General features: G+C 46.1%; 1 long non-coding RNA gene across 1 annotated transcript in view; it reads right to left on the bottom strand.

Annotated features, from left to right (window-relative positions):
• The window catches only part of LOC138527385 (uncharacterized), a 49,032-nt gene extending 23,855 nt beyond the window's left edge, over positions 1-25,177 (bottom strand). Inside the window, exon 1 of the long non-coding RNA XR_011283915.1 lies at positions 25,085-25,177. This is a non-coding gene — a long non-coding RNA (uncharacterized lncRNA). The remainder of the gene's footprint in view (positions 1-25,084) is intronic.
• Between the last annotated feature and the right edge of the window lie 334 nt (positions 25,178-25,511).

Genomic DNA, 25,511 nt, shown 5'->3' with positions numbered 1-25,511 from the left:
CAGCTCACAGATATGCATCAAGTACATTACAACACATCTCCTCCCTTTCTGACGACCAAACAAACAGGAGATGTCCACACACTCCTATCCATCAAGTACATTACAACAGGATCCACCTACTAGGGGACATCCTGCAGCAGGGAGACTGGCTAGCCATGGTAGATCTCAGAGACGCGTATCTGACGGTGCCCATTGCGCCAGAAAATCGAACGTTCCAGCGATTTATCTGGAGAGGACAGACGTGGGAGTCCACAAGTCTGCCATTCGAACTAGCGTGACGTCCCCAGTGTTTCACAAGGTATCCGGTCATATTTTCGAATACATATTTTGGAAACACCATTATGTTGAAAACATTTAGCAGAAATTTATTTTTTCGAATATATTTTTTTAATTTTATGTCTTTTTTTGTTTGGTATGTAAAAAAAAGTGTTAAAAAAGAGGGGTTTGGGGGGAACCCCCCCATTTTAAACATAAAACAAAAAAAAGAAAATTCGGAAGACATTTTTTGTGCTAAATTGCATCGACATAATGGCATTCGAAAATATGCCATTCGGAAATATCACTATAAACCGTTTCACAAAGCTGATGAAGTCGGTAGTGAGCCAGATAAAAGAACGAGGTACTCGACTGATTATATACCTGGACAACATATGTGTGATGTGTACGGACAGGGAACTGCTTCAGAAACAAGTGTCAGTTACAACCTCTCTTTTGCAGCATTCTTAGTAAATTGGGAGAAATCTCAGCTATTCACAGAGCAGCCTATGGAATTCCTGGGATTTGTGATAGACATGAGGCGGGTACTCTCAGTTTACCATTGGACAAGGTGAACACGATCAAAAAAGAGATCAAGACGACCATGACAAGGGAAGTTACATCTCTGAGGGAGTTGGCCAGACTGGTGGTTCAACTTGCCTCCTTGATCGAGGCTATATTCCCTGGGCCTTTCAATCACAGAGCCTAATAGCGGTTCAAGACTCAGCATCTCAGAACGGGCCTGTCTTACGAGCAGGGGATTCCGATATCTTAAGAAGCAAGGTCGGAATTGGAGTGGTGGTTCCACCACATGGAGTCTTGGAATGAGAGAGCAATCTTTGGCTCCTCCCCGGACCTAGTAATAGAGTCAGATGCCAGGCGATTCATCTGGGGAGCCGATGTGGAGAAATGACGATGGGAGGCAGGTGTTCAGGACAGGAGCTTCATCTTCACATTAACTCCCTGGAATTACTAACGGTTCCTGTGCAGTGAAATGCTGGACCCAGGAGACAGTACGATGGTGTGTGCTCCTCAAAATAGACAACGTGTCCGCGGTCAGATATATTAACTGACTGGGGGCGGAACCAGGCCCAGAATGCTAGTGGAGCTAGCAAAGGATTTTTGGCATTTATGCTTGCAGAGGAAGGTCACGATGATGGCAGAATACCTGCCAGGGCTACAGAACAAAGTAGAGGACTGGAATTTGAGGTAACTCAGGAATGCCAGCGATTGGCAACTGGATTTAGATTTATTCCACAAACTGATGGCCAGGTGGGGTTCCTGTCAGACAGATCTATTTGCATCGAGGCTAAATAGACAGTTGCATCATTTCTTCAGTTGGCAATCGGACTCCGAGGCGGAGGCGACAGATGCGTTCCTCGAGTCCTGGGGCCAGACAGGGAATATGCGTTTGCCCCATTCACGATGAGTCTGATGACTCTAGCGCAGGTGAGAAGGCAAAGAGTCTTTCTGGAACTGGTAACGCCATATTGGAAGGGACAAGCATAGTTCCCGAGCCTTTTGGAGATGGCATGCGACAAGCCGATCGCTTTGCCGAGACAGGAGATGATTGTGCTGGGGCCATTGGGGAAGCACCATCCCTTGGGGGACTCAGGCAACCTGAATTTAATAGCGTGGGTGATTTCCGGGGGAGCTTGGGTTATGCCAGGTCTTTCGGAAGAAGTTGAACACATCATCGAGGAGTCGTGGGGTCTCGGAACTGGGAAAGCTTACGAATCAGTGTGGCCAAAGTGGCATATCTGCTGTCTGGAGAAGTACGTGAGTCTCACTGGAACAGATGTGGTTCACGTAGTGAATTTCCTGGTGCAGTTGGCGACACAAGTAAAGGCCTATAGGACAACTAATACAGCACGCTCGCAATATCAGTGTGGCACCCGCGTGTCGAGGTCCTACTATTAGGAGAACATCCCTTGGTATGTAGGTTGCTGAGAGGCATAAAGATTTTAAAGCCACCTGCACCCAAGTACACACGGCTAGGATGTGAACGAGGTGTTAAGGCTTTTTAGAGATTGTCCAGACAATGTGGTACTTTCCAGAAATGCCCTTTTGGCCTAAGTGACAATGCTGCATGTTTCATATCTTGCAAAAGAGTATAGGATGTGAGAGCGTTAACGATTACTAGAAAAACGGTGTCCCCAACAGGGGTTACATTCTCTGTCCCGAGGAGGACAAAGGCATCATTTTCAGATCAGCCAGAGCTTTGTCCGGTCAGATGTCTGGCTGCTTACGAGGCCATGACAGAACACCTTAGACCCGCAAGTGCTCATAGCGTTACGTAAAGCTTATGTGGTGGTAACACCAGCTACCCTAGCGAGTTGGGTAAGATGGTGTATGCAGCAAGTGGGGATTGATGTGGAAATCTGTAGTGCACCCTCAGTGAGGGGGCGATGGCCTCTGAAGCGTACAGCGTAGGGGCTCGGCCGAGGATATCCTGATGTCAACCGGTTCATCAAATGAGTCAACGTTTAAGGATTTTTATTTTAGACCAATTGAACAGATTTCGACGTTGGTGGTAGGTAAGCTTTGAACAAGCATAATCCTAGCCTCCGGTCTTGACATAGAAGTCAGATTTTCAACAATAATGTTACAGAAAGTCATAATTCTATTAAAGGCACAGAGGCGAAGGATTATACCATCATTGCAATTGTCAATTTAATCAAAATTGTATATACTTACTGTTTATTGTGTGATATACTAGAATGTCATGATTTTTTAGCATGATTGCCCACCCAGTGAAGGTCACTTCTTAAGACTGTTTGTATTGTAGGTGCGGCGTCAGATAATAAGCCGCCAGGTTCATGAACGGCGAGAAGGAGTGGAACTCGAAATTTGAGTCAACTGGTTGGAGCGCTAAAGTTAAAGGAGCAGCAAATGAAAGTGGAGGAAGTGACGGGATAGAGATGATAAGGTCATGAAGGTGAAACGGATTGATTGATGGGGTCACATGTCTGTGTACACCAATCCTATAGAGACTACCAAAAGACTCAAATATCATGGGATTTGTAGTTTTTTCATAGTGGTTTGGTTTATCATGTTATGGTTGTTACTGTGCTGCTCGAGAAGTAAAGAGTGGAGTTCAGCATAATCCTTTGCCTCCGTGTCTTTAATAGAATTATGACTTTCTATAATGTTAGTGTTGAAAATCAGATTTTTTTCCAATCAACTAATGTGTGGGTTTTCCCATATTGCACCCTGCACATGATGTCACTAAGGGTGACAAGCATGTGTGTTGTAGCTTGTGTTCACATGCAGGAGATGTGTGGTATAGCATGTTGGGCTGGATTTCTCCCTGCGGAAATGGGGGACAATACTTATTACAACATGGTTGCTCGTCTTCTTTAAAAACACAGTTCACGTAAAAATGGATGGCTTGGAAGCCTGTTGAGAAGAATACCAGGCGCTTCAGCTCGTTTTGGATCTGCGTGAAGAGGTAAAGGAGACGTAAAAACTGTGCGTCAACAGTTTGTGCCCACTTTAACTCTCTGGCCAGCTTTGGTATATTTGTGAGGATGAGTGAGGGCATGTATCAGAATTTACGATACTGACACTCCCATCCACCTCGTCTACCAAATAAGGAACTGTATCCACTGACATGCGATTTTGATGCACGGGGCGGTGCCATACTTGCCAATATGACCCATTCCAATCTGTCTGTGCTTATCCGGTGCTGTTTTTTTCTTTGCAATCTGGGAATTGTAGTCCGAGTTTTATAATGGGCAAAGCAGAACTACATATCCCAGGATGCAAAGGAAAAAAACAGGACTGGATAAGAACCTACAGATTGGAATAGGTCATGTTTTCAATTACGCAGTGCTATGTATTCCTAGGGAATCGGCCTGCTTTTTCAGAGCAAAAACATTTGAGACACATGTCCAGTCCTGTTTCAACTTTGCATTCTAGGATTTGTAATCCTAGGTTTATAATGGAGGAAATCCAGGACTACAAGTCGCAGAACGCAAAGTTAAAACCAGGCCTGGATAACTATCTCCCACTTGGAATGGATAATGTTGGCATGCATGTGTACTGGCATGTGGCCTGCGCTTTTTCTGGTGCAGCTGGCCCCCTGTCCACGTGTGTGCATGTTGCTTTACAGAGCTTGCTCCCTGCGCCCACCTCACCAAGTTCTCTCCCCACTGAGTGTGCCCACCTCGCCAATCCCCTGTTCACCTCGCAGTGACCTCTCAGCTCTGTGAAGCCAAGCCCTGCCCCAGTCTGTCTCACCCTGGCCTCTGTGATTTAAGTCCTGCGTGCTAAGGGTTAATAAAGAGCCATTTGCAATCACCACAGGCTGCACGCCTCACAGTTCCGCATTTAGCAGCCCCCCTCCTCCCCTTCAAACAGGCACGCCTTGAACTTCACGACGTGGACTTGCGAGCAGCGGGCATTTCCCAAACTCGAATCCTTTCATCATTCCGAGGTCAACGAATCGAATACCACTAACAATGGAGTTTTTTGGGGGTCATTGTACTCAGTTGCATGTGATTTTTACGGTTTGTGAATAAAACTTTAAAATAAAAAATAAAATAAAAAAACAATGGAGTAATAAAGAGAGACCTTTTCTTACAGCGCTTAGAATCTGGAGGAGCCCAGCTTAAAGAGCTATATAAGAACACTAATTATTATCATTGTTATTACTAAGTGAATAATACATTTGATCATTTTTTTTTATTTTAACTGTGCCAATTGGTGGGGGCACCCCTGCAACGCGGCAAAACATTTACAGTTACAGGTCCTGGAGAAAAAGGGGTAGGGGCTGTAACGATCCAGGTTATTCCTAAAATAGTCAGGGGATATGAACTCAATGGGGGTGTGGGAGAAACACTGATCGCAATTAGTTATTAACAATGCACGAGAACGTGTAGGGGGGGGGAGGGGGCATTTATATCCTTAATTAGTAATTTCAATGAAAAAAGAAGTCTCCCCCCAAAAATATATTCATCTGCGTGTCAGAACATTGCCCCAAATTTAAGGTTTATTTAAAAAAAGAAAAACCTGGTTGTCTTATTAAGTTGGGAATATGCTTTGTGAAGTAACCCTAATGTGGCGTTAAGCGCCCGTTCCAAGAGCTGGAACGGGTGGTAACGGTTGGGGGCCCTTGCCACAAGGGCTTTTAACGAGGGCCCCAGGCCGTTACCACCTGTTCCAGCCCTTATAACGTGTGGTAAACGCCATAGCACCGGGCGGGGATGGGGCTAATTGATTGTATTTTTATTTTGTGAACGGGGCGCCTCGTGGTGTCCCTTCATGGAATGAAAAGACTGTTCAAAGATGGCCGACATGGAAAGGGAAGGCGCGGCTCCGTATGGAGAAAACATGATATTTTGAGGGACATTATCCAGTACCTCTAAAAATCCTTGGATTTACCGCGGAGGAATTACCACTCAGGAGAAATCCAACACAATGCCCATGGATTGGACATGTAGTGGAAATGAACACTGCCGCTAGCTAGCTCCTAGTCCTGCGGTAAATCCACAGGACCCAGTGATGGCAACGGTACGTTTGTTTGGCGGTAACCCGGAAGGGTTTGGGGGCGATCACTCAAAAGCACATGTCTTCTGGACCAGTCGGGTCCTAAATAACCCCCTATAGGAAGTTTGACTTGCCTTTTACTTGGTACAAGTGGGGACCACTGTTGATACGACCCACCTCATTTGACCTGCGTACAAGCTGATGACGCCCCAACTGGACTGGTTTTTCAATACAGTGCAGCACCCAGTCTACTTGCCTGTATACCCACTCTTCACTGACGCCCAGTACCCACGAAAGCACTTCTCAGTGCCCTGCCAGCACCACAGCTCTTCTGCATTTAAATCCACCTTTACAAAAACATATCAACAAGTGGCAGGGTTTATGCAATGTAAAGCAAAACACACATACATGATCCAATAGAAAAACACACTGCTACCTTTCTCTCCGTTTACAGACCCGAAAACCCCCTCCCAGCTAAAAAATATAAAACGAACTAGTGTGCAACATTTAAAAAAACGTTGTTTTGAGCCACAAAACCATGCTGCAGCTCAGGAAGGAACCTAAGAACTTGCTCTGGGGGCCTCTTTGGACCCGCTACCTCTAGGTATCTACCCCCACTATAGACTGGGATGTCTAAGCGACTGTAGCCCGGAGCAGCCCCTGCTACAAGATCTGTTCCCCCAATTTACTTCCGCCGAACTACCCAAAGGCAAATACACGGGCCTGTTGTCAGAGTTTTGCCTAATTTCGCGATTTGCAGATTAAGCAATATTCCACCGAAACAGGCCTAGAATGCAAAGAAGCCCGCCGCATAGCTCAGCGAGTTCAGCGCTTGCGGAGGAGATCTTTCATAATCATGTAGGTTTTAAATTCTACATGCCATTAAACCGAGCACCATGAAACCGGAGAAAAGGAAGAGAGCGCTATGAAATGACAAACACTGGGGTTGCAAGCAGATATTAATAAAACAGGATATTATCAGGAATTAAGCTAAACTCTACAAGCTGCTAATGTAAGGCGTTTGCATGTTCTGTGTGAAGATGAAAGTTCGCCTCTCTTCTGCCAATGTCTTCTGTTATGCTGTTTCCTAAAAGGCCTGAAAATGGCTCCCTCCGTCTGCATGTCCTCTCCAAACCTCTCCTCAAACACCTCATCAAAACAGTAGCGATCTTAGCTTCGTAGTAAGGCAAAGATCTCTTGCTGGACAGTCAAAAACCTGCTTTCAAGAGAGACATGTGGACAGGCGTGGGATATGCCAAAAATGTGGAGGCAACGCCAGTGAGCGCAAACCGCAGTAGGCTTGATTACAATGAGTCCCATTAGTAGTGCTCGAACTAAGCCGCAACGGTCTGGAGCGCTGTTCTACTACATTTTTTTTTATTACCGTGAACAGCTCCACTACTTTTTGCATCCATTTTCACGAATCCGTTCTTTATAAAGTTAAAGCACACTTCTCCACTTTACCACCAGATAACAGTTACAGCTAAACTGAAATCTCTTTCAACTCAATTGGCTGTTAGCCAGCATGACTGCAACCTTGAAAAACGTGTTGCACGTTGCTCCTTTCCTTCCTACTCTGTTGCCCGCCGGAGTTAATGTTAAAGGACATTTGTACCGCGCACTATCACCACCGGAGTGGTCCCTTGGCACTCATCCGGCTCTGAAAGAGGAAGGGAGGGGGGGTTAGTGGGAAGGAGCTGGAAAAGTGCAAGAGAGCAGTGATTTGCTGTTGGCAGCCTCAGCCCGGTGGGTCTGTTGGCTTGGCCTGGGGTGCTTGCGGCTGGTAGTCGTCGTGTACTGTTGTGCAAGTCTATGTGTGTTTTTGTTTTGTTGTTGCCATGTAGTGAAGTTTGTGCGGTTTGTTGTGCTGTAGGTTTGTGGTTGTGTTTGGTTGGGAGTTTGAGAGATGTATGCAGAGGGGGAAATTGTTAGTGGAATCGGTTAGTTGGCATCTCTATCCTGACTTGAGGCGGTGGGCTTCGGTTATCTCCCCAGATGGGTTTTGGTAGAACCCCTACGCCTCTGTCCTGATCTGGGTCCGTCCGGCCTTCAAGGTCCCTTTCACATCTGGCCCCCTCCTCCCCCAGCCTGCTTCGCAGCCCTACCTATCTTCCCTTCCCACTCATACGGCCAGTGCACCTGCCAATGTCCACAGCTCAGCTATTGTGGTGATTGCCAATATCCCGACAATTCCACAACACAGATGCCTGAGGGTTCGTAGCGCTATATAAATGCTAAATTATTATTATAAAAGCAACACACAAATACACTCCAAAACTACACACTCCCAGCTTCCAAACCATAAAGACCCCTTTGGGATGGCCCACAGTCACAACCCACACCCTCAGGTGACCTCAACAGCTAGGGTGCGGAGGACATTAATATCTTACTGTTTGCATCTAGACTACTCTTAGGTCACAAATATTTCTTAAGCAGGCAAATACTTTTGGATTCCCTAAGCAGAGTCATTCAGTATGACAGGTTAAGCCAAAGTCAATGGGCAAAAGTCTATACGAGCTGAAGCACCTCCGGCAGGCAAGTAGAAAAGTCCTTGCACAATGTTCTAGAAGTCCCTGAAGAAAAGAAGAATCAATGTCGGGCCACAAGCTGTTTAAGCCTGCAAGTAGCAGAAGATGCAAGCAACTCTACAGTAAGAGGCAAGTTTCCTCAGACCCCACCACACATTTGGATAAAAAAAAAGTGCAGCAGATAACTCCTGTTCCTGTTCAGCTCGGCAGATCCCACCGCTCCCGGGCCTCAGCCATGGGGACAAGAGGGAGGACCTCCGGGGACCCCCGCACTGCAATGGGACGGTCCCGGCTCGCAACGGCAATCTTCAAACAAGTGGCACCTCGGTGTCTCAGCCCCTCGCGACCACCGCAAACAGCAACACCGCGGCTTCTGGCCATTGAGATGGACTCTCCTTACCTCTGGGGCCCTGCACCCCGTCGAGGGGGCCCAGGCTCGGCCAGCCCCACCCCCCGGGAGTCCAGAGAATCCTCCTGGAGCTCTTGGCCAACTCAAAAGCAACGCACACAATCGGGTGTTCCTCTCCCCAGCGTCTCGGTCCCGAGCAGCAACCCCGTGGAAATGCAACCAGCTCAGAGAGAACGTCCAGGTGGCCCACCCTGGAGTTGATTGGTCCCACCAACCCAAAGGGAGAAGCCATCCGCGCAGGGGCCCCCCTGCTGATGCGAACCCGAAGCCCCAGCACAGCAGCAGGGCCCCACCGGGCAAACCAATGGTCCAGGAGCGGCAGCAGGCGCCCTCCTCAAGCTCCCCCTCGGTTCCCCCGTCCAGTGGTCGACCCCGCCCTCCAAGCCAAAAGCCCCACCCCCACTCAGGACTCTCCCACCCACTCCAGCCCAGCCGCCAGCCACCCAGCAGGGCAGCCGCCCCCGCCGGACAGCCAGCCGTCCAATCATCACAGAGTGCACTTGGGTCTCCTAGGAGACCAAGCACAGGGAGCCCCAGGCACCCCCCACCAGACACCCCGGAGCCCGAGGCGGGCCCCACCTGTGAATCCTGTCAAAGGCAAAGCAAACCTAACCGTACCAACAAGGCAGAGGGCCTTACAGGACAAATAGATTGGACCCTTCAAGGTTGTGGGCAAACTACTTTTTTGGGTACACTTCTATCACTGGCCGTTAGCAAACGCGTGTTTAACTTAATCCTAGTATTGCGTTCTGGTTTTCCATTGTGCGTGGGAAGAATCCACCAAAAGCGGCAGCGGTAAAAGGCAAGGACTTAAATGTGACTCCATGTCACAGGGAAACTGTGCTCCAGTTCGGGATTTCCATTTCTCCATCAATAACTCCATGTCACAGAAAACCCGTACTCCAGCCCGGGATTTCCATTTCTCCATCAATGACTCCATGTCACAGGATCCAGTCCGGGATTCCCATTTCTCCATCACTTGCATTTTAAGAAGCCTTGTCTTGCTTTTCTTTAATTAAATATTGGACTAAAGAAACAGCAAAATAAAAGCGATGCCCGGGGTGACTTAGGGTCATCTGAACCTAACTGCGACTCCTTCCTGGGGCTTTCCCAAGGCTTCGGATAAAGATTAGCACGAGCTGACCTCCATTAGGCATTAATGAAAGTTATCACGTGTCTTGGTTAGGCACACTCCAGGGCCCTGCAATTCTGCCTTGTTCCAAAATCACTGGACCGGCAATGCGTGCTGCGAAAATAGTGAGGGCATTCATTGTCGATCCCAGGTGAGTCCAGCTAGCTTGCACAACCTGGGCCCGGTTCACAGTGGTGCAATCCCATTGAAAAACTATCTGCAAATCGGTGCCCGTACCTGCCAACTGGCCCCATGCCATGGGAGTCACCTTCAGCCAGTCTTTAGCCAACCACTTCCCTAGGCAAGGACTTCCAGAGACATATTCAGAATGGGAAAAGTGGAGTGGTTAACTAAAAAGCCAGGGCTGGCTGATGGCAACCCTCCTGACCTGGGCTACTTGACAAAAGGCTGTGTTTATTTCTGGCGGGGCTGTGTCTCTAGCTGTTACGAGATTCCGAATGTCATAAGAGAGAAGTTATGAAAAGGAATCCATTTAGATTTTAAGCTCAATTGCAGCCTAATCTTTCCTTCCTAGTACTGTAAACTATTGCCATAGTTTCACCCATCCATGCTTTGCATGCTGGGAACTGTAGGTTTGCTGTTCCGAACAGGAGACCAGGCCTACAATTCCCAGCAGGAAAGTGATGCTCGTTAAAAGGCAAGAACTGGATGAAATTGACCGGCGACCTGAGACAATTTTGTAAACTTTTTTTTATTGTGATATGGTTTACAGCAAACCTTACACAAAATACAATCGAGAAAACAAAATTATTACACAATTCAATGCAATACACAATGAACATTTTCATAGATATCAATGAATCGAAAACATATCATAGGATATAAACTGTAAAAGAATTACGGTGTCTAGCTAATAAAAGTCATAGCAATAGTTCTAAAAGCTAACAAAATGGTACAAAGCAATAATAAGTGACACATTTCCCCCCCCACATCAACCTGGACCAAAACAAATTAATCGAGTAGTCATTGTCTGAACCCACTCCTTCCTTAAAAAACCTCAGTCTATTGCAACTGAATGATGGACAGGCCGTGACCCAATGTTCTAGAGTTTCAATCAAACCCCCAGCTATGCCAGAGCGATACTGGAAGTTCGCTGACTTGGAGGGCCCAACTCACTCCTCCAGAATACATAGAGGACTCAGTCAATGGCAAGCTCAAACTGCGGTTTATTACAGCCAAAGTCATCAGGGATCGATACAAGAACTCAGAAACATTCCAGCATGTCACCCAGTAAATGGTGCGCAGGCCACTTTTGTCTAAAAAACAGGCCACTGCTCTGTCATTACTTGGGCCTCTCTCCACAAACCTATCACAGCGTGGGATTGGCCGCTAGGAGCATAATAACCTATATGGGTACATATATATGTTATTCTACTGGCTCTTCCATGTCAGGTGGCTGGCCAGTTCCATCTCCAATTCACCAACTATAACATTGTTGCAGAGTTTTGGACTTACCATTGGTTCTTGCCTGTTGCTACCCACCGCTAGAGTACTAAACTGTGATTGGCTAGAGCTGATGTCCCCAGGCCTGGGACCCAGAGCAGTTCTCAGCTCACTAATTACCTTTTCAAGGTGATGAGACTGACTAAGTGCCTGTATTGTAACTTAAGTGCACCACGCTTGCCTTATGAGAATATTCTCCTGCTCGGTGCAACACTTGTTGCATACTTGTTGCAGTTCATGTCTGGCTGCCTGGGATCGGCTCTCCCTTCTCACCACTGATCAATGTCCATTGTCTGTTTCAGCTATATCACATGTTTGGAGACCACGAAATTGAGCCCTGCAGCTCTGAATTATGGGGATTTGATTCCCTTTTCTGCAGCTGGTCCCTTTGTCGTCTGGGGATTGGAATGTCTTCCGTATCTCGTGACCGCTCGTTGCGGGTCCTGTATCACACATCTTGCTCTCTGTCCAGCCTGAATCAGCTTAGCTCGTCTCTTGCTCAGTGGTCTGAGGCCTGCTGTAACTTTCCTAAACCGTATAATACGGTTTGTATATTGTCCACGCTATGCTATATTATCCATAGGATAGTCACACTTGGCTCTGTCAGGTCCCATAGATGCTCCTGCAGTTCCATAGGGTTATTTTCATTGAAGCACCTGCAAGCTTTGCTCAAATTCTCTTGTGCCTTGCGGTTTCTGCCGTTTGACTAATGGCAAAAATAATAAAAGCAATGAAAGCATGTATATCTATCTGTCCTCTACCTATACAAAAGCTACGCACGTGTTCTTCATGTATTCAAGTGTGTGTGTGTCTCCCAACGTGCAGATTCCACGTGTGTTTCATGTCTAACGCTGCTATGTCGTGGTGTCTCTAGCGACGTCAGCAACATGGCGTCTTGGTGCTTAGTCCAGGCTGTCCATATAGGTGTCCCTGCCCATGGCCTGCCGCTGTGCATTCACGTGTGGATAGATCTGTATTGCACCTGGTCTGTATGGCTGGCTGAGGGGATACCTCTCACCGTATTCATCAATCATTGGTGCACTTGGGAGTCGTCCAAAATAGAATGGGTGATTGCAGTGTTTTCTGGCCTTCTGTCTTGTCATGAACTTGATGGGAGGGGGTGGTGGCGGCAGGATCCCGACTCCCTTTTCAGTCCCCCCTCTGGTCGACCTGTCGACCACATCCTTATACGACAGTCCCTTTGCTCTTGGCTGCCATATCTTCGTTATTCCTCTGAGGTGTCCATAGTAATTTGTGTGATCATCGAAGGACCAGTTCATGTAACAGTACACTCCTTCGGGGTTGCACCACACCCACTTCCCTTCATAGTACTTTACATCGAATGGGTTATCCAACTTCATAGCTCCAAGTGGGAGCAGTTCACACTGTGCAAGTCTCTCTCATCTTGTTCCTTTCTGCCACAATCTCATCCTTTGCTCCTCCTATATTCACCTCCATCAGGACCTGCATGCCGATAGCTTCTTCGCCGCTTTCTTGCACTTCGCCATGCAGATTTTTATTCCGCACATTGAAATAGCTGCCAGTACTAGTGCTCCCATTATCACCTTTAGTCCATCCGACAGCCATGAAGGCATCCATGACCATATGTATGCTATCCAGCTCTGGTCCTTTCCAGTCCCCTTTGATTCTTCCTCCATTTTGGCATGCATCTGAGCCAACTGGTACACCGCCTCTGACAGGGTACCGTTATCTTCATCATTGGTAGGATTGAATGTGCAACAGGAACTCCCTATCTTTGTGCAAACTCCTCCTTCCATAGCTGTGAGGAGATCCAGAACGTATCTATTCTGGAGTGCCTCCAACCTTATCGCTCAGAGCTCTTCTTTTATTGCGTTGAACCCGTTCACTGTGTAGTTTATTGTCACCATCATCTCCCAACGGGGAATCTGCAGGCATTTTGCATTTGTGTATGCTTTTGTATTACTGAGGCAAAGAACATTTGTGTCCTGCTGAACAGTCTGTGTTCTGCTAGAATTTAGTCTAATGCTGTCTCTGGTGCTTCTGAGAAGTAATTTCCTCCTCTCTTTACTCTGCTCAGTTCAGCTTGCTTCTCTGTCTTGGCTGTTGATGCCCCTTTCACTGACCTCTTCTTCGTTTTGTTATTGTCCATCTTCGGGAACTCATCGAGCTTCACATCCTTGCGAGGCACGACCAATGAAGGCATATTGATGTGTACCAATGAGCAAACTCCTCCACAGTCGGGTGGCAGCTTCTCGTATGCCCTCAATCTGCATGCGTAGTAGTGGTCCATCAGTACTGCTATGCCTGCCTTCATAGCTTAGTGTTTTTCAATGCTTCTGCACCCAACATTCTCAACAACTTCCACTTTACCGTTGTTCTGATAGCACAGTGCTGGTGTATTCAGGGGTATTATCTGCATTGGTCCCGCTTCATTCTCTAACGATGTCAGTAACTTTGCACTCACCTTCCATTCCTTCAGGCACTTGTCGTTTTCTTCTTGTACCTTGTTCACTGGTGATTGGGCTAGTGTCAGTGCCTTTCTCCCTACCACTCCATCCTTCCATCCATCTTCTGTGTACACTTAGCTATACCCAAGTATCTGCGGTCTTTCCCAGCAGCAAGGCTCTCCTCCTGTTTCTTTCACTCTCGTCCATGGACATGGCAATTCCTTCATGGTGATAGTCTTTGTTTCTCCCTTGTCAGGCCCATCGGTTATGTACTGTATAGCTTCAACTAGCTGCCAATAATTGTTCATCATGTCTAATGTTTTTATGTAATCATCTTCATACAGGAACGTTGCTCTGGACATCCATCTTAGTGTCGCTGTCTTTCCTTGAAACCTTCCTTGCGTTGTCACCACCGAGAGATACATTAAGCATTGTGCTCTTGCTGCTGGTATTTCAGTGGTGATGAACGTTCTGGAGGCACTCATGGCATAGAGGATTAGTGAGCAGACATAACAGCTCTCCCCGGTGGTTTCCTTACCTACTTTGGTCATGTGTTTATACCATATGTTTTAAGACACTCAAGCAGTGTTGGTGAGATACATGTCTACCCACTACCTCTCCTTACCGTTACTGCAGTGTTCTCCTGTCCACCTAACATGGTTGTTCCGCCTGCTTGGGTTGGGGGAATGTTAGTGGAGGGTACAGCGGAAGCACTAGTGAACATAAGGTCCTTTGGAAAACGTGTCATACAGTGGATGGAAAGCAGAGTAACTCTTACACCAAATAACAGAACCTACTCAGGAAGATGGCAAAATATTCTTCTTGTGTTTTATTATCAATTATCTAAAACAGGAAGTTACAACAGACATCAACAGACGTCACACAAGCATTCTCAAACATTTTGCATAAAAAACACATCTTTATACTTAAAATTCGTCATATGTGATGTCATACTACGTGGCAAATAGGAAAATCCTGAAGGGGGTTATGATAGGATCAAAGGGAACATCTAAATATACTTTCTATAAGGGGTTGGGTTGTGATTGGACATCTACTATCAGGTGGACAACTTAAGCCTGCCTCTAGTGCAAGTAATCGTCAACAATTATTAGATACACAGTACAAAATTGGCTCTCAAACTGTGAGGCCCATTGTTATATGCCCTCTACAATTGGTTGGAATGCTGGTGCCATGTCTGGAACATTCGGCTCTCTTAGCAGCAAGTAAGCTAATACCCAGGTGCTAGGAGGTGGACATGACTTTGCCTCCCCAACCAATTAGCCTAACATCTCTCATCACCCATGCCTTCTGCCATGAAGATTGTCTTTGAACTTGGCCTTGCAGAGTATCCTTGCCTCTGAGAATATAAGGGAGCGTGAGCTCTCGCTTATCATAGTTCTGGAACTGCATGCCCAACGCTATTTCCATCATCGGCTCATGTGACAGGAGACTGGTATTCGGCCTATTTTGCAATAATTAAATCTCTTAACTGAATAAACCTTGGCATGCATGGTATTCTTTCTTTGTACCTTGACAAGGAGCGTTTCAGCTTGTCACGTTTGCTGCCTTGAGAATAGATACCTGGCCTTGGCTTGCTCCAACTTTGATACCAGGCCAAACAGCTTCATCATTCAAGTCCACAATCTTCATCTAATTCTTTACTGTGCCACAGCTCTCGATCCTTCTTTCTCCGTGGTTCGGAGTTTACTAAATATGTGACACCGATGTCCAGCTTCTATACCATTGCGGCTCCACCTGCAACCTATTCCTACATATAGCCAGCTTCTAAGATTACTTAATCTACTTACGTTTCTGCATCTGTACAGTTATTGAATTACTTGCATTTCCTGCAGTGCTCTTCACACGTGCAGTCTTCTTTTCACACTTTAAAGTTTACTTGATTCCTTATTTCATCATCAGTTTCTATAAGGTCGATACACTCTCTTCTCGTCTCTTGTGACATCACCAACTTCTCTTTGACTTTTTTCATATTCCTTAGGGGATCTCCTCCAAGAGATTGTCACCTCTTCGCGAATACATCTGACAGGGCTTTCTTAACTGATACCTTTTCTCAAAGATTCTCTGCAGAATAGTCACAACTGCTGGTGTCAAGCATGGCACAATTTTGTGGTTCCCAACATACAGGTAGCATGGGGCGGGACCTCCTGCAGACGCATTCGGCTGCTCCTCTACACTAGCAACACAGGGCATTTTCCAAAATACGAACACAATAACACCGCTAGGAATAAGTAAGAACAACAGAACCATTACATTTTTTAATATGTTCATTTTTACCTGTGCTGCTGATCCTCCTGCAGCCTGGAGATAGAGTTGCCTGCCTGAAATGCGTGAAGAAATGCGTTATTGTTCTAGTACTGTGAGTAACCCTTCAGCTCAGTGAACCAAATAATCGCTTATAGTGAATGCAAAGACTTCTTCCGACACCTTTCTTACAGATGGGTCTCTCAGTGTGGCAAGGATAGGGGGATCACTGGGAGGGCCTGTGCAGCCCTGGCTGTTTGTGTTTGAGGGGAAAGAGGTAGAGCGGGAATTGGGGGAGGGGTGGCATGGGCATTTCTCCCTTGCCGAAATGTTAGATCCAGCTTTGATTGCAGTCTTTAGGAAATATTTAAATACTGTTCTTTAGCTTTAAAAGATGTATCTTTTATACTTTGCACGCAACATTAAACAAAAAGCTCTGCTCTTGTGTTAATCTCCAAGTGTTCATGATTATTCTTCTGAAAGGCAAATGTTTATTGGGTGGTGGGAACAATCCTCCCAACCCGCTCCCCTCCCCATCACTGGTGGGGTCCGACTCCCACAGCAAATAATTTCTATTTCCGTCACTGCCTAAACACCAAGACCCAGGATTTACATCATACTTTCCAAACAAGATCCACAATACACATGTTTCATTCTGTTTGCATGCAAACTCTGTTAAGTTTCTCAAGCAGCATGAGGTTATCAAGTCAGTATTATGAGTTTGAATCATTAAAAGTTTTGGCAGTTCAGGTTAGACTTCCACACAGACAAAGATGCATTCTATTTAGGTCGGAACCCGACTGGCAAGTACTCATGAGAGGAAGATCTGAAACGGGTCCATACTTGCCATCCTAGCCTTATCATTTTCAAGTAGGGTCTTGTTGGACCAACTCAGTTGTTTCCTTTGCCTAGGGAATTACGCTGCACCTCACCGTTGGGAAAGTTTGCCTCTTTCTTCAGGACTATAGATTGTGCCTAATTACACCACTCTAACAGAATAAAAAAGACAGTAACACAATTTAACTATCTTCAAATTTCTTGTCTGGAGAGGGCATCTCCCACATTTCTGGGACGTCTTGTCAGTACATCCAATCCCTATAAGGGACAAATACACACATCAGGGATCTGTGAATGCGTATATCTGCTAGCATCTCTCTGATCTTTGCATTTAATTAGTCTTACCTAGCTGGTTCTGTGTTGCCAGATACCCTGAGGAGTTGAATCTTAAATGGTGTCTTATTGATGAAGGAAGTCTTGTCTCCTGGGAACAAAAAAATTGTCCAGGGTCAAGGTTCTAGCTCCATCATTGTTTGACTATGTGGACGTAAAGTTGGAAAAATGTCCATGCCACTTACCCTTGTTCCAGTGTTCTGGTCATCCCATGTGAATATTATCAACCGCGTAATCCGCGCACCAAAAATTCAATATTTGGCCAATATTCACTATTCGTGATGGTGACTTATATTCAGTTGTGCACACTGCACCTGAAGGGAGAAGGGGGGATCATTTTAGGGTAGGGATCTAGTGTTCATGGGTCAGAACAAATTTAATGAGACACTCGTATTCGTACGGTCTCATATATATATATACACATGTATATGTATATATATATATATTTATATATATACTTAGATTTAGTGTGTCTACTTCAATACCTACATACTTAAACGTCACTGACAAGAGTTCAGCTAGCATCTAATGGACGCGTTAAACTTTATGTGAGCGCCATAATTGTCCAGAGGACAGGGTGCCCCAGTTTTCATGCAGGCTTTGTTATCAATAGACAAATATCCCAGCCAGTGCATACGCGACACAGTTCCAACAGTCCTAACAGGCTTTCACAATCACAGGGTCAACTGCTGGCTAATCATGCCGTGCAGCTGTCTCGTGCTCTGTTTATAATCAAACAGGAGATGTTTAACTTAAGGTTAATGGCCCAACTTGTATTTACTGGATCACACAATTGATAACAGGTGACAATAGTACGGCCGTCGCGCGATTTTGAAGCTGGACGCAGCTTTAGCACTTATACCTAAAAAGCAGCTGCTGTGCAGCTAACTCCGGTTATGTTTGTAATCAAACTGGAGATGTTTAACTTAAGGTAGCGACCCAGTGTATATTTACAGAGTCGTACAAGTGATATCTGGTAACAATGGTACAGGCGTCGCGCGATTAGGAAAACAATCGCAGCTTTTGCAATTTGACCTGAAAAGTAGCTGGCGTGCGTTGTCGCCCGCCTCCTTGCTTGTTTGGAAAAGGATATCAGCTGCCATCTTGGGAGGGGATTACCTTTTATATCTACACGGTTCCTCAAGTTTGCCGCTAGTCCCTTTTTAGTGTCTATGCTGCTAGTCATTCGATTCATATGGGATCTCCGAACCATTATTTCTCATATTGTGGGTCCATTATGAAAATGCGCATTTTCTGGCCTAGTACTAGAGACCTATATTTTGTTGTCTTTATGGAATTTAATGTACATAGAGGCCAAGGCCCTCAATTAAATCCCGTAGATTTTCATTGTCTAGTAATATACTTCTCCTTCCTGCTCATGGAGGGCGGTTGTTATGACTGCTGGACTCTCTCCTTTTCCATAGTTGTTTTGTTGGTGGATGTGGTAGAACATTGATTTTGTCTACTGGTTTCCTGATTTCTCATTACTGGGTCCGTCACGCGTGTATGTAGCTATCCTTTTAATATTGGATTTTCGTTCAGTGATCTTCAATTGCATTACAATGGTAGTCAATGTATAATTGCCTACCTCTTCTTCCTAAATCTAGAGAGGAGAGGGGTAAGGAGAGCAATCATTCATAGAATTAAGAGTTCCGCCATTTCCATGGTTTCATATGGTCTATGTAGGTGGACAAAATAGAACATCCCCTATATTGTGACCAAGGTTGTCATTCAGGCCAGTTATATGGCTCTTCAATCGAAAAATCCATAGTTGTTCCCTTTTTAATAGGATGGCACCCATGTTCCCACCTCTCTTGGGGACCACCACTTTCTCCAAGATAGTCCAGCTGATTTCATTTTCTGTATGTTTAAGTTTTAGGTAATGTTCCACTTAGGGGGCAGTGATCCGTTTCATCCTAATGTTGGACCTGTGTCCCCAATTCTGTTTTTTACAGCTCTATTTATCATTCCAATATATATTTTGTCGCAGGGACATTTAATCAAATACACCACATTTGTGGTGTTGCAGTTTGTAAAAACTTTCTGTTCCCTTGGTGTATTCCAGCCGATTTCAATCGATGTTGTACGTTTGGTGACGGGACATGATGCGTGGCCAGTAGCTTTTGGCAAATTCCAGAGGGTTGGTTGGCTCTCGCTTTCGTCTTTCTCTTCTTTGTAGGTGTGCACTAAAATGTCCCTTATGTTCCTTCTTCTCTTGATCGCAAACATCGGGGCACTTAATGTGCTCTCACCCACATTTAAAATGTGCCATCGTTTTTTCACCTATTTTTTTAATGCGGTTAATTAGAGGGGAATGACTAAATACTGCTGTGATCTGGTTGTCATGGCTAGATTTTTTCGGATGTAGATAGTGAGCTTGGTTACATGACATCTTTTCTTTTAAATAAACGCAGTGGATTAGGTGTTAACATCGGAATTTGGACGCATATCCACTTTTGTGATTTTTTTACTGAGATGTGATAAGTCACACTGGATAGAAGCAACGTGATTAAAGAGATAGAAGATTGTTGTCTTCCAAACAGTGCGCTCCTAATTTTAGTGAAGCAGGAAAGTAGTGAGTTAGGTTAGGGCTAGAATTATCTACTATCCCCTCACCTAACAGCGCCTCACTAGGGATAGTGACACCAGGGGACAGAGAGAAACTCTTTACAGGGACATTTAGTATTTATAGGGACTTAAGCTGTAGGCATACATTTTTTCCAATAATTGTATTCTGTCTATGGTGTGTTAACAGTTGTATGGGTTGAGGCAGAATTAGGAAACCTTTAACTTCAGTTGTAATGGATAGGCATTTGCCAGGCACTGCCACAAGGGTATCACCTGGACATAAGATGGGAACTGTGCGAGTGCCTGGGCATATGATGTCATTGCCTGGCAAATTGCCTGTCTAATACCTATACACAAGCCAAAACTGCTGTCTTTGCGATTGCTTGTTTTAGACAGGACTCCCGTGCAAGGAACAGAGGCATTGGCACAGATATTGCTTATAAAATCGACTGGCGGAAGACACACATTAAGAGATTTTTATCACACCAGGAGCTCATTTACAGAGGCAATTAAGTCATTAAACACTAAAAGGATGCTTCCAGGTCCTATACAGTGCAAAGGTTGGTGTTACTTTGTGATAGAGCTTGCTCAAAGAGTTCCCAAAGGCCAGGCAACAGGACTTCAGTCTGATATTTTTTTCTGCTTTTCCACACCTTTCAGATCTGTTTGAGCTATTATGAAGGCTCTAAAGGCCCACATTTCCGTCCAATATTTGATACTCACATTGTATCCCTCGAAGAGCAGTATCACATGCCCAGGACATCAAGTAATAATAACGTTTGTCACTAGATCTATCCGGCCGAGAATTTCGATTAAAAAATCCCCAATTTTGGAGCAATGCCGCAGCATGTGCAACAATGTCCCTATCTTTGCGACTGTAGTACGCTCACATTCGAAAACCTCTATTTATTTATTGTTTGCTTGTTAGGCGCTTATACAGCAAGTAAAATACTGTTTCAAAGCACCCACAGGGTGAGGGGGTGGACAAGGCGTGAAATACATTACATAACAAAATGATTAATAAGAACAGTGGAGGGAAAAGGAGGAAGGACGAACCTACTATGCCTTGTGAGTGTTAAGAACGTGCAAGTGCAGCAAAAAAAGGGCAGAGGGCGTAAGTGCTGGAGAGTACGGGCTCATGGGTAAGGCACAGATGAAATGCTTGCGCTGATGAGTGCTACAAGGCAAGGAGCCACGTTAGGGGTAAGTGCAAACCTCGGAGGTAGTGGGTGTGCCAAGGCAAGTGCTGAGAGGAGACAGGAGCTGTGCAGATTGGGTGTGGGAGGTCAGGGACCCCGAGGATGCATAAGGGCCCCGGACACCAACCACAGCAACTGTGGGATTAGCAGAGAAGGGAATGAGGAGGTGAAGAGGAAGGTCTTGAGGAGCTTCCAGAATTTAAGAAAGTCCTGCTCAAGGCGCAGAGGCGGGGGAGGCTGTTCCATAAAAGGGAGCCAGCTGAAGAAAGCGATCAGCCTCCTGCTCTCTGTTTAGCAAAAAGCTTTACACACAAAGAGTTGGTGCCAGAGGAACCAAGTGGTCTAGAGGTAGAGTATTTAGTAAGCTAAAGTTGAGGATAGTGCAGTACTCATGCCCAGACAAACTTGTGGATGATGCAGAGGGATTTGAATTTAATCTGTGCCGCAACCGGGAGCTAATGAAGACTTTTTAGGGCAGGAGAGATGCAGTCCCTGGGTTTAAGGCCAAGGATAAGTCTTTACGCCCTATTCGGATAAGCTGGAGGGGTCACAGAGTGGAAGAAGGTAGATTCAGGAGGAGGCTATTGCAAAAGTCAAGCCTAGAGAGAACCAGGGCTCGAGTAACATTGCGCCTCTGGGGGAACGTGAGAAAAGGGAGAATTCCTTTGAGAAGGAAGAGCTGAGAGTGGGACTTCTGGGAAATGTCCTGAGTGTGAGGGAGGAAGGAGAGAGAGAGGAGTTGAAGATGACTCCAAGGTTTCTGGCTTTAGAAGAAGGAGCAGGGGGAGAGCCCAAGGAGGAAGGCCAGAGTGAAGGAAAGAAGGAGGGAGCAGGGGTCCTGATGGGAAGGATCTCAGTTTTACAGGTGTTGAGGCAGAGGTCATTGGAGGTGCACCAGGACTGGATGGCAGATAGGCAGTCAGGGATGATGGAGGGTGCAAGAGGGTCAACAGGAACTTTGAAAAAGAGCTGTGTGTCGTCTGTGTAACACTGGAAGTTGGAGGAGAAGGAGGAGGTGAGGCAAGCAGAGCAAAGTAGATGTTAAAGAGCCAAGGGGTGAATATAGAACCCTGGGGGACACCACAGGTGGAGACTGAAGTAGGAGAGGAGAAGGTGCCCAGGGTGATTTGGGAAGAGCGGTCAGTAAGAAAGGATGTCAGCCAGTCCAGTGCCCATTCTGAGATACCAAGGGTATCATGGAGCCTTTGTAGGAGGATGGAATGGTTGTGTCAAAGGCAGAGAAGGGATTGAGAAGGTTGAGGACAGCAGGGGAGTTGGAGTCCAGACATGCAAGCAGTTCTTCACAGGTGTTCAGAGGAGCAGTTTACGAGCCGCTGGACGCTCGGAGTCCCGATTGATGGTTGTGGAGATCATCACCAGTTTCAGTGTGAGAGTTGAGTTGGGGCAATGCCAACTTCTCCCGCAGATTCCCTGGGAAGGGGGTGATGGAAATAGGGCATTAGTTGGCAGGCAGGTAGTGGCTGCTAAAGGTTTTTTCAGGAGTGGGCGCACTAGGGAGTGCTTAAGGGAGGTGGGGAAAGAGCTCTTTCAGGGATTCCTAATATTGGAAGACAAGGCACAGCGACAATAACTGATTTGCCCTGGGTGACACATTTTCATTAAGTGAGGAAGCCTGGGTTTGAGCCTAGTCTGAAATGTAGGTTCTTAACCACATATCTTCCCAGCTCAAGTTGGTAAAAGTATTTGATAATGCTTCAGTTTGAAAACCTACAAGAATACTCTTATTTCAAAGAGATGGCTTTAAAAGTACATAGGTTATATGATAAAGCCAACCTGACAGTATATACATCATTGTCCCGGGAGGATAGCTCTGCGGCAACGTGCTCCCCTTGGAAACAAGACGACACAAAGCAACATAGGTTTGATCCCCTTATTAACCTCTGGGTATTAAGCGCGTTATAAATATGCAACTAAGAGACATATTCCTGTAACAGTGCCTCGATGCCCCCGGGCTGTGTGAGCGCTTTAAAAATGGCCAAAAATGTATTTTTTTTCAAAAGTAAGGAGAACCTATAAACAAATCTCCTACAGCCACAAAGTGAAATAAAATGCATGTTGGGGTTATTATTCATAATCAAGCAACAGTCGCACCTAAAAATAGCTTACTCAATTCTATCGGGAAAAGGGTGTGCCAGGTACCAGGCCCCACCCCTTGTCTCTTCCCATAGCCTATGCTCTTCTAAGTGGTGTTTTACATTTGAGCGCATTAATAGGTAATAATGAATACAGCACCTAGAAGCCGGAGGAATCTATCACGAAGAGCTATATAAGAAGAGAAATCATTATCATTTTCACTTTCCACTAGCAGCACCTTTCACAAGCACTACATTCACACGCCTGGCCAAACAAGAAAGCTCTGCAGCTGTTTAGAACACACAACCCAGCCCCTTCTCTCTCTGGACCTCCCCAGATGCCAGTCGCAGTTCCTGCACAGACAGGCAGCCCCAGATGTACTAATTCACCAGGCAGAGCAGTGTAAACACGATGATTCATCGAAAACTCCAAAATCCCAATGGACCTGGGAAATACAAAGGCGGCCGGGAGGCTGGGCTTTCCTGTGAATCATCGCCTTGTCATGTTGGCTGCTTCAGCAGGGAAACATTGCGCTTTCCCAACCTGTGTGCGCCGTGGTGCAGCGTCTGTCTCCCAGCCAGCGGTTCAAGAAGCGCCTCGATTTATACAGACAGCGCTGCTGAGAGGCGCTATTATCTGCGCATTCATTATGCTGTGCCAATGTTGCTGCGCCCACGGCGCCCCGCCCTCAAAGTAGTACTAGTAGTAGATTGTCATTTATATAACGCCTTTATCCCTTTAGTATGGCCTCAATGCGCTTGTGGGGGAACGCCCTCTGGGACCGAAGTCCAAGGTATGGGAAAACCGTTGGAATGTGTGCAGGAAGATCAGTGGCGTAACACAAAATGTGGGGGGAGCCATGCTGAGGGGGCAGCCCCCCCAACTTGGCAACATATCACGGGTGGCGGCACACTCTGGGCTGGCCTAGATTACCACGCTTGCGCAATACGCACAAACGCGTTGCTGAAGTGGTACGCCGCACACTGCACTAGGAGAAAGATATAAATATGTGTTTTAATGCATTATGCCACGCTGGTCCCTTGTCTGAAAATGCACTGGTTACCCTCTGAGTCATGGACCTAAGTCCTTGCCCTACCACTTGCACACTTGCACTGCCTCCTGGCAACCCTGCACTCGGGGGCTGTATCTGCATCCCTACAGCCCCCCTACTTGCACTTATCCAACACTTGTCTGCACTTAACCCCTGCACTGCCACCTGTTGACCGCACTTTTTTCCTACGTCTTGATCGTATGTCTCGCACTTCTTCTCCTCCCCTTCCACTTTTCCCCTTCCCTCTTCTTGCGCAATCTCAATGTCACTTGGCCTAGTAAGATCGTTATCTTGTCCTCCCTTGTCCCCCCCTTGCCTCGTCACGCCTTGAAACACTTTTGTATAGGCACGCTATAAATAAAATATCATATCATGTACAGCACACCTTCTGAGAAAATTGCCTAAAAGGCCAGAGCGTTTGCTATTGTTTTATAGGGTAACACCAGTCCAAAAATCCAATACATACAAGTCACCAACAGTGCCCAGGAACATTAATGCTTTAATTAATATAATGCTGTGCTATTAAAAATACCATGCCACTGTGAAAACATGTCCAACTGGCTGCACAATGTAGACCAGTCTAGACCCGTAATAACATATTACAGTAAAGCATGCCAGGCCGCATTTAGGCATACCTAGACTGGTCGCACCAAAATGCCAGTTGAAGCAATAACACGTATTACGGTTATTTTATCACAGATGCCCAGAAAAATATACAATGCTGCAGTCAGAAATGGCTAGACTGGCAGCACCCAAATGCTAGTGTAGCCAGGTTATTACACGTAGCAAGACTGCTTTATCAGAGATGCCCAGTTAAAAAAAAAAAGTCAAGCCAAACTAAGAAATGACTAGGCTGGCTGCACCAAAATGCCTCTCTAGCCACTAATACCACATATCATTCCGGCTTAGCCTGGACATGGATGACCATTATGATTTAATGCACAATTCCCATCCCACCCCACCCTCCACACATCCCCTCTCCCTAGCACCCCCCACCCCAACCCCCAAAACCAGCTTCTCAGCCCAGAATTACCTCCATATCCCTTTTCCTTGTCCCAGTGCTTACGTATCTATCTTCAACGCTCTCTTCCTAAATGCTCTCATTCTAGAACCATCTGTTCGTCTTCCTCCAACTCTGTGCGAGTGAGCTGTTTTTCTAAGCAGAGATTTGGGGGTAGATCTTTATCCTCTGCAGGCGCCTCCCTCTGGAACAACCTCCTTGCCTCTCTCCGCCTTGAGCCGAAGCTCCTTAAGTTCCGAAAAACTCCTCAAGACCTTCCTCTTCGCTTCCTCCTTGTCTCTCCCCCTCCCCTGCTAACCTCCTCTCTTTTTCTCTCCTGCCTCACTCCTCCTTCCCTTCCTAGCTCTGTTCAGTTTTTACTGACTGGTCACCTGGTCCACCTCCAGAGCCCCACAGGTCCCAGACCATTCGGAAACTCAAGGCCTAAGAATGACGACCG

Source organism: Ambystoma mexicanum, chromosome 14 (assembly GCF_040938575.1).
Source record: "Ambystoma mexicanum isolate Mex_15411 chromosome 14, UKY_AmexF1_1, whole genome shotgun sequence".
NCBI classification, from domain to species: Eukaryota; Metazoa; Chordata; class Amphibia; order Caudata; family Ambystomatidae; genus Ambystoma; species Ambystoma mexicanum.
The sequence above is the reverse complement of the archived record's forward strand: the minus strand, read 5'-3'. Positions and strand labels throughout refer to the sequence as shown.